This window comes from Taudactylus pleione, unplaced genomic scaffold, assembly GCF_031769625.1.
Source record: "Taudactylus pleione unplaced genomic scaffold, aTauple2 ptg000656l, whole genome shotgun sequence".
Classification (NCBI taxonomy): domain Eukaryota; kingdom Metazoa; phylum Chordata; class Amphibia; order Anura; family Myobatrachidae; genus Taudactylus; species Taudactylus pleione.
The window spans coordinates 617,492-627,197 of record NW_028285058.1 but is presented as its reverse complement, the minus strand read 5'-3'; positions in this window follow the sequence as shown (position 1 = coordinate 627,197).

Below are 9,706 nucleotides of genomic sequence, written 5' to 3'. Positions count from 1 at the left end.
ATGTATAATTCAAGTGTCTGAAACTTGGCATTAGAAGAAGAGGTAGGGTCCTCAGGTAGTGGGATTTCCCCTGTACCAGTCCAACCCTGAGAGGAAGTATACAACCCAGAGGGAGTAGGCAGCCTCTTAATAATGGTGGATGGTCGTGGGCCCCTTAAAAGGTTAGATAAGAGGCGTCCAGTTCTGTTGCCATGTCTATAAAACTGAAACCTTTTATGATAAGTATACCGATCTCCCATATCTGTCAGAATTGCGTCAAAATGGATTTAACAGTCTAAGTACACTTTTTCATGGGCTGGAGTTGGAGAGGATTTAAATACAGAGAAAGATTCTGCAAGGGAGCGTTGAGCAGATTTAAAGGTCGTCAAAAATCTCTTTATATTATTGGTAACATACAAAATTATATCACCTCTAATTACAGCTTTTGAGGCTTGCCAAACAACATAGGGTCTTCTTGCTCACATAAAAAACTATCCTGCCTATAGATCTGCCATGAGCACTCAATCCTATTGCAAAATTTTATAGAGGAAATCAGGTGGGAAGGGAATCGCCATTGACGAAATGGACCCTTACCTAAATTAACCGCCACTGTAACCCATACTGTAACCCATACAAGAGCGTGGTCTGAGAAACCTATTGGCTCCATATAACTATCAATTGATTTCAAGAAAATAGAGTCGGACACCAAGATATAATCCAGACGAGATAATGAGCCATGGGCAGCCGACAGACATGAATAATCCCTTTCAGTGGGATGTTTGGCTCTCCACACATCATATACAAAAAACAGAGTTGCAGATGCACTATGCGATCATTACTGTATACATATAAATTTATAATATAGAATTTCAGAGGTAGTTTGCATATCAATGGCCACTGATACGGGCCTGCCCACCAGCATCAAGGTCACCTCATTGAGCAGGTCCCTAACACTCTGGGGTTCACATCTGGGACGCAGGGCACCCCAAAAGTCAGCTCAGCCAAAGACCTCCCCAGGGCATCACTCGAAAAAAAGGGTGACAGTGAAATGTTAAAGTATCAGGTGTGTAAAGTAATTAGCAAGTGTTATAATAATGATAAGGGTAGAATGTGTGTGAAAAAATACATAAATATTAAACATATGTTTTTAAGCAGGGATCTAGCATTTGACTGCACAAGGCAACAGGCATAATTACAAGTAAGTCCTATTTATATTGTTAGTGTCAGTTTATTTGGGGTGAGCGTTTGGGTGTGGGGCCCCCTGAGCTGTTCTGGCTTGACCTCTCCAGGGCATCACCATTTAATACATATAGTCACTTTGTATATCACCTTCCAGTTTGTTTAATATTTATGTATTTTTTCACACACATTCTACCCTTATCATTATTATAACACTTGCTAATTACTTTACACACCTGATACTTTAACACTTCACTGTCACCCTTTTTTTCGAGTGATACCCTGGGGAGGTCTTTGGCTGAGCTGACTTTTGGAGTGCCCTGTGTCCCAGATGTGAACCCCAGAGTGTTAGGGACCTGCTCAATGAGGTGACCTTGACGCTGGTGGGCAGGCCCGTATCAGTGGCCATTGATATGCAAACTACCTCTGAAATTCTATATTATAAATTTATATGTATACAGTAATGATCGCATAGTGCATCTGCAACTCTGTTTTTTGTATATGCCACTTTGAAATCTCAGCATGATAGCACCTTTCATTACTATTAGGGTGTGCAGTCTAGAGACCCTCCTTACTCTCCACACATCAGTAAGATTCAGCTATTGCATAACATACGGTATACCAAATCTAGGGGTGTGTAGCCCGACGAGTCGGATGTTGACAATCTATCTCCCTCAAAGCTATCATATTGAAATCTCCACATAAAATTAAATTATCATTGCATATAGGATATAGCTTAGATAACACAGAACGCAAAAAAACAGTTTGTCATATCTATTGGGGGCGAATATATTACAAATTACATAAGGTATATCATAAATGGAGGTTTATATAATGACATAACGGCCTACAGGGTCTATCTTAGTAGAAAGAACTGAGACAGGAAGAGATTGCTTGGCCATCACAACCACTCCTCTGGATTCGGAGTTATATGGAGCCGACGCCACTACCTTCCGCCCCAACATATTGAGTTTAGCCACTTCTGCCGTGACCAGATGTATCTCTTGCAAACACTCCAAATCCAAATTAAGCTTATTTATATATAGTAGAATCTTTTTGCGTTTTATCGGGGAGTGAAATCCCCCCACATTCCAGGTACCAAATTTTATCTGTGACATGGTATTAGACTAAAATAAAATTAGGAGGGCATAGACCATACAGCAAACATACAGAGCATCTTTGTATCTTCCATAAAGCATCACAAGGATACAACAAACAAAAAATATACTGCATACATGGACAAGGGAGAGAAATAGGGATACAATAGGGAGGAGACATACATTGGGGTGAGAAAAATACAGCCATTACTAAAAACACTAGCAAATGTATGTTCTAGTTAATAGACTGTTTCGCTATCAAAACAAGGGCTTCCGGTAGGCACTGGTGTTCAGCGCCCAAAAAGATAGAGTCCCGGTCAGCAAACTTCTAACCAAACCCAGCCAAATAAGTGGGAACATAATCTTCTCCAACTAACATCCTTAGAACTGTGGGATAAAGAGCAATATAATAAAATATATCAATTATTATGCAGAAATCAATGGAGAGCAATGCAGTTATGAATGGAATAAATGGTAATGTCAGTAAGACACGGTTTGCTCAAACCCCCGCAGAAGCAGCAGAAGAAGAAGAGGGCCCAACATCCTTTTCAGATTCAAATAGCTCTCCTATATATGCCTCGGGCGTCTGCAGCTGTAGTGAAATCCTTACAAGTATCACCGTCATACAATCTCAGACGTGCTGGGAATAAAAGCGCAAAGCGACGACCATGTTGAATTAAATTTTGGCAGATAGGGGAGAATTCCTTCCTGGCCTTGGTGACTTCTGTAGAAAAGTCCTGAAACATAAATAGACGGTGGCCTTCCCATACTAAATTACGGTGTTTGCGAGATGCTGCCCATATGATATCCTTATGAATATAGTTCAGGCATCTAAATATTACTTATCGAGGTCTTCGGTCAGGGGTGTTCCTCTGTGGGCCAGGATTGTGAGCTCTCTCCACAATAGCATCTTGACAACTCTCCGCAACATCCAATAGAGCAGGAAAGGTATTGGATAAGAATTTAACAAGATCCGTCCCTTTAAGAGACTCCGGTAGTCCCACTACCCTTAAATTGTTGCGATGCGACCTGTTTTCAAGGTAATCAACTTTAGAGAGTAATTGCAGATGAGACTTATGCAATGAGGCATAATCAGCCTTTATAGTGTTGAGCCCATGAAAATTAGACCTAGATACATTTTCAGTATCAGAGACACTTTGAGATAATTGCTGCATCTGGCCCTTTAAGGCAGACATTGTTTGCTGAAATAGATCTGCCTGTTCCTGAAGCATGGGTGTCATAGCCTCTTTAATGGCTTGAACCACCTCCCCATATGTAATCAAAGATTCAGCAGTACCTGTAGCATCTTGGATTCGGAGGGGCGTCGATCAGAGCGGTTCGTTTGCGATTTCCCCGGCATTGAAAAGGGAAAATACTTTTCCATGTAGTTGAGGGGGTTCAGGGGCACCAGTGGGAGCTTCAGGGGACAGATTAGAGGCTGTCAAACAGCCATGAGATGCTGAAATAGCCAGGTCCGGAGCAGACCTACAACCAGGCACAGCTCACAACATAGTTTGCGGAGCTGGAAGTCATTTTCTGTACATTTGAATCATTATTATGCCAGTGGTTCCCAAACTTTTTTGAATCACAGTGCCCTAGAGTATCAGCACTGTTTTCACGGCACCCCTAAGTTTAAGTTTGCTATTGAGAAACTCAGAAAAAAATGAAGTAAAGTAGTAAAGTGAAGTAAATTGTGCTACCTGTCATTCTTAGGTTCAGTTATGTGGTTGTGGACAGGTTTGTGCTTCTGTTTGCCCATACATTTACATTACATTGACCATAAATAATTTGATTTGGTGCTGAACCACCAACCTGAGCCACCCCTGCAAGTGTCCGAGGCACCCCAGAGTGCCACAGTGCACAGTTTAGGAACCACAGCATTATGCAAAACAGTGGGCTCATCATGAGTGGAGAATATGCCCTGTCCAGTGTGGGGTATGAAAGGCCCACCAGGGGAATGCAGTGGCCAATGCCTAAGAGGTGTGGCCAGTCTCCACCACAGATCCACCAACCTTGAGAAGCACTGTGTCCACTCAAATAAAGATGTTTGGATCTGTGCATGAGCGTCTGCCTTTCATTATTCCACACCTACCTCACCAGTTACACTTCTGTCACCCACCATAACGTTCTCCAACCACACAGCTTTCCCACACCCAACATCCCCTCATCATCCCTCGACATTTGGCCCGCACCAACACTAGACTATAACGCATGTGATAGCCCCAATATTTCAGTCAAACTATGAAGTACTATGTGCGTGGGACAGCTTCCAATGAACTGGCTAAGTGCAAGTGCCCTCTGAGCCGAGAAATTAAAAAAAAAAAACACTTTGCCCACCATTTTATCTCCTGTAGGCAATGACTGAGAACGTCAACATGGAATGGAATTTCCATCTCCAGCAGACTAAAATCATCGATGGTTCATAAATATTGGCTAACAATGGCTGTTCATTATCCCACCTATCGTACCCTCTTACCACCCTTTCACTGCCACAGGTATCAGTGGCAGGTGCAAGAGAAGCCGTAAATGGATATTCCTCCCAACCACTCTCGGACAATTCAGACAGTTCATTCCCGATCTTGACAACAGGACAAAGCCCCCAAATAGGAAATCGGGACATTTTGGAGGTCTGCATAAATTGTCCATATTTTACGGGCAATAATTGCTAACAGGCAATGGACCCAATATCCCAGCGTTTGGCCTAAAACCGAGCCCAATAGCAATGCGATACTAATGTTACCAGATCATTCTTAGACATGCTGGAAAACACAGCCCCATCGATGCTGGTAGTAATCCGGACACACAGCCCGAGTGCAGGAAAGGGGGACGTATAGACTGAGCAGCAGTCTTGTGATGGCACTTGCAGTAGTAAACACGGATTAACTACTTGTATAACTTTATGGCATAAAGAGATATAAATACAATCGTGGCAACATAAATCAAGTACTGAGGAATTTCCATTTTCAGCAATGGGGCCACCTACTGATAGGACACACACACAGGGTTCATCATTTACTGAATTCAACAGCCTGCATATAATGATGCATATGCTATTAGTGTAGGATTATTTGTACATTAAATCACTCTTTCATTCTATGCCTGGAGCATAATGTCTTCTAGGCCAGGCCATTAGCCTTTTGTGACAGTCTGCAGTGATTTGTCTACTTGTAGCTATTCATTCTCCCTACAGTGCAGCTCTGCAGGAGACCTTGGCACATTATTAGCAAACAGCTAATAATAGGGGATGCTTTTTACCCAGACATATGACATCAGCACTGTGTCCACTGTACTGGGTTGTTGTTTCCATGGTATTTCACGATAAGCTGTCAGTCTGGATGCTTAATGACAGGAGCAACAGGGAGAACTAAAGGTTCTGAATAAATCACTGGTATACAGGCAAAAGTCCTTTTACCGTCTAATTCTGAGGGTCGAATTCAGTTGTTTTTGCGCCCTCCGGTGGTGGTGAACAAAAAAAAATTCAAAAAGTCCTTCTTTTGGGACTATGAGGTTTTTGTATCAATTAGAGAATAGAGTGGAGAAGTGGACCAGGGGAGAAGTTGCCCATAGCAACCAATTAGCTTTGAAGCAGCATTTATCAAGTAAAACAGGGCCAGACTAGCCATTAGGCACTTCTGGCAAATTCCAGAAGGGCCGATGGCCTGATGGGCCGATCCGGTCTTAAAACCCAGCTGAGCAGCTCCGCCTTCTGGGGCACTCTGCTCGAGTGGGATACTGAAAGACGGGGGCATGCCACGAGGCCTGGCCCTCGTGACTCGCGGTGCGCCCCGTGAGACTAAACAACGCCCCTTAATTGGTGAGGCAACGCCCATTTTGCGAGACTGCCAGCGCTGATCAGAAGCCCCAGTCCGTCTCTGAAGTACAGTCTATAAAATAATAGGTAGGAGCTGATTGGTTGCTACCGGCAACTTCTCCACTGGTCCACCTCTCCACGCTTTTCACTGCTTGATACATAAACACCTGAACTTTAGATCATACTTGCCTACCCTCCCGATTCGGCAGGGAGCCTCCTGAAAAGTGTGTGCCACTCCCGGACCCCTCCCGGCCCCGGTGACCCATCCGCCCCCCACTGCACTTACAGTATAAATCCCGGCAGCGGAGGGGCCGGTGACGCGATTCGCATTGAATTGCATCATCGTGGCCTCTGCTACCTGCCACCCAATGCCATTAATAACGGCATTGTGAAGAGGCCGTGGAGCCACGATGACGCGCTGTCATGCCCCATGCTTCTCCTCCAAATACGCGTCATTGCAGCGCCACACCCCCTTTTTACCGCGACCCGCCCCACGCCGAGAAAGCCCGACAGCTCCCTCCCGTAAGGAGGGAGTGAAATGTATGCTTTAGATGAGTATAGCCACTTTATATGTCTAAAAAAGGTCTTTTTGGGCGTGACATGCGAAGGGCAATAGTGAGGATTTTTTGGGGTGTGTGGCCTAATGGCAGTAGAGGTGGCCATGCCCCCTTCAAAAAGAAAAAAGAAAAATAATTCTTGCTGTTCCCGCACACTCCACGGGGGAGGGCCAAATACAAGGGGGACGCGATCTATGTGATTGCTTCCCCCTCCCCCACACTGCCAGAGAAGACTGCTGCAGCGTTCTCTCTGGTCCCACTACAGCCCAGCACACAACAGTGTGTGCTATGCTGAGGAGTGACAAGTAAGGGATAGGGGGGAGGCGGACCCCTATGTCAAGCCCGGGTAATTAGTACCCCCTCTCTGCGCCCCTGAACATGTGCAAAAAAAATAAGTATTGCCCTTTAGCTGAGACAGGCCATTGGGCGTGTAAAAACAGTTTGCCCCTGAAAATCTTTTTGATCAAAATTCAAAGACCTCAAACAGGAGAGCATTAAAAGTAGGGACATAATTATTATGTCGCTAATGTCAGTATTCACTATGCAAACACCAGAATGTCAACAGCTATGATGTTGACATCGTTAAAGTGACCCTTTCCCCTCCCCTGACCTCACTTCCAAACCTGGAGGCTGAAGTAGCCTTGTACTGTATAAATTAGGGGTATAAGGTTAATGGATCGAAATCAGAGGCGTTGGCATTTCACCTTTCCCCTTCCGCTTCCAAATGATTGGAAATTAACTTTGGTTACCTCTGGCGGCTGAAGTCTCTCACTTAACTTGGTATTCAGATAACAAAACTGTATGACCAATTGTATGCAGCTAGCTGTGTCCCTCTCTTGCAATCCATTAAAGCGGATTTGGCCAGATGGGATCCCCTCTGTATTTCCTGGACTGGACGCATAAACTGTGTTAACATGAATATTTTACCCCGGCTGCTCTTTTTGTTTTAAACAATCCCAATCACTATTCCAGAGATGTTTCTTCGCACCATTCAGTCGATATGTGGTACTTTCATATGGCAGGGTAAAAGACCTTGTATTCGCAGAAATCGTTTGGCTAAATCTTAACAGTGGTCTAGGCCTCCCTATTTTCGAACGCTATTATTCTGCTGCACAGCTTAGCCACATTAACATTAACATTGGCATCTAAACCCTGGCCAAATAAAATGGGTGGATATTGAGAGCGATTTGATTGGGAATTAGAGTGTGGGTTTTTTCCCATGGCTCCCTCCACATCTGAGACCAGCCTTGGTACACTCGGTTTCTTGTGTTAAGGACACCCCTTTGGAGACAGCCTCAGTTCCCTTTGGGCTTTGTGGGCCCCTTTATACACCCCTGGGTTGCTGTAGGTATCACTAGAGTCTTACATGTTGTTGGGGACTTTTCCGCCTGAACTTTTGAGGAAGTGTGTGAAAAATATGGCCTACAACCTAAACACCATTTTGCATATTTATTTTGATGAATATCAGTTTTTCCACATTTCTTGGAAGTAGCCTTGTGTGCCAATCACTCACAAGGTTCCCAGCTGTGCTAAACACTCTTTCCAAGTACATACTGGAGGGTGGATTGAAGTAAACCAAAGCTAGTTTGTACAAATTGCCTCTTTTTCCTCCCAGTATTCACAAAGACTGTGACATATAATGTGTACATTATCATTAAAGTAATCCTACACCATTCTATTGATGCTTACTGTATCAGATTGAGTCATGGTAGAGGTGTCAATATGGTTTGGGAACAGGATGCTTGTTGGTCAGAATCCTGATGCCAGCATCCCAACAGGGATAGGATACTGACACCTGTCGGTAAGTATACTAATGCTACACCTAACCTCAACTACCTCCCCGCAGCCTGAACTTAACCTACCTCTTCCAGCAGCCTAACCCTCCCCCCAAAGCCTAAACCTTACCCTCTCCCTAACTCCAACTCCTAACCCTAATACTTGTAGTCGGGATGTGGGTGGTTGGGATGCTGGCACCAGGCTTCTGACTGGTGTCGGGATTCCAGCGCCGGCATTCTGAGCTCCAGGATCTCATCAGTGTATGTAGGCAATTCTTTAAAACTTGATCAGATGTCATAATGTATCACACTGGTGTGCATAGTTGACTCATCATCATCATGATCATCATAGTCTCTTATAAATGTTAAGTTTTTTCCTGGCAGCAGCATTTGCAGGAGAAATTAAAGCAGGAGACATCATATAATTGAGCTGACAACTTGCTTGCAAGGAGTTCTTTGCATCTCTTAAGATCTGTGTCAGTTGAAAAGAAAGACATTATATAGGATTTAAACCTAGAGTCCAGCATGCTTGCCAAAATGTACTGATCCATTTGAAAGAAAATGCTAACCCTTGGGTCCTGGCAATGCCAAAAAAAGAATTTGATCTACAAGTCCAACATACTTAGCAGAATTGCTTTGTTTAATCTCCTCCTACAGCTTCTCTAGCTGGTTTCCCAGTAGTTTAAGTAAGGGTATGACTTAATTCAGGCTGGTTACAATTTCAAATGGTTTTAAGCTTCGATAAAACCAAGAGTATTCTCTAGTATGCTTGACTAAGGTAGCATGGTCCCTCCCTACCCCTATCTCATGGTTGATGTGTACATTTGGATGACTTATTGCTGATCCTTTTGTCACTAAAACATATAAAGGGTGGGATTCCACCTGGTTACTACCTGTTGCTTCAATTGGTAGAATGGCAGTTGCTAAATGCTAAAAATGCCCAGATATTTTATGGGCCACAGCCAACATGTTCTGTGCAGTCCTGTAATTTTTTTTAAGAAATGTTGAACCTCCAAGTATGTATATGTAAAACATGGTATGTATTTAAATTCACCCTGTCACAATGCTCATACATATTACTTGCGTTATCAGAAATTACAAATCCAGACAAGTCTTAAGCTGCATACACACACAACGATTTTGTTACCAAAGACTTTATGAACGATTTTATGAACGATTATCTGTCAGATTATCTGTCAGATTTTTTAAAGTGTAATGAACGATTTTTTTGAACTACAAACGATTTTGCATATTAACTTAATGAAAATCGTTAAGTTGACAAGTCTGACTGAACTACAAACTACAAAC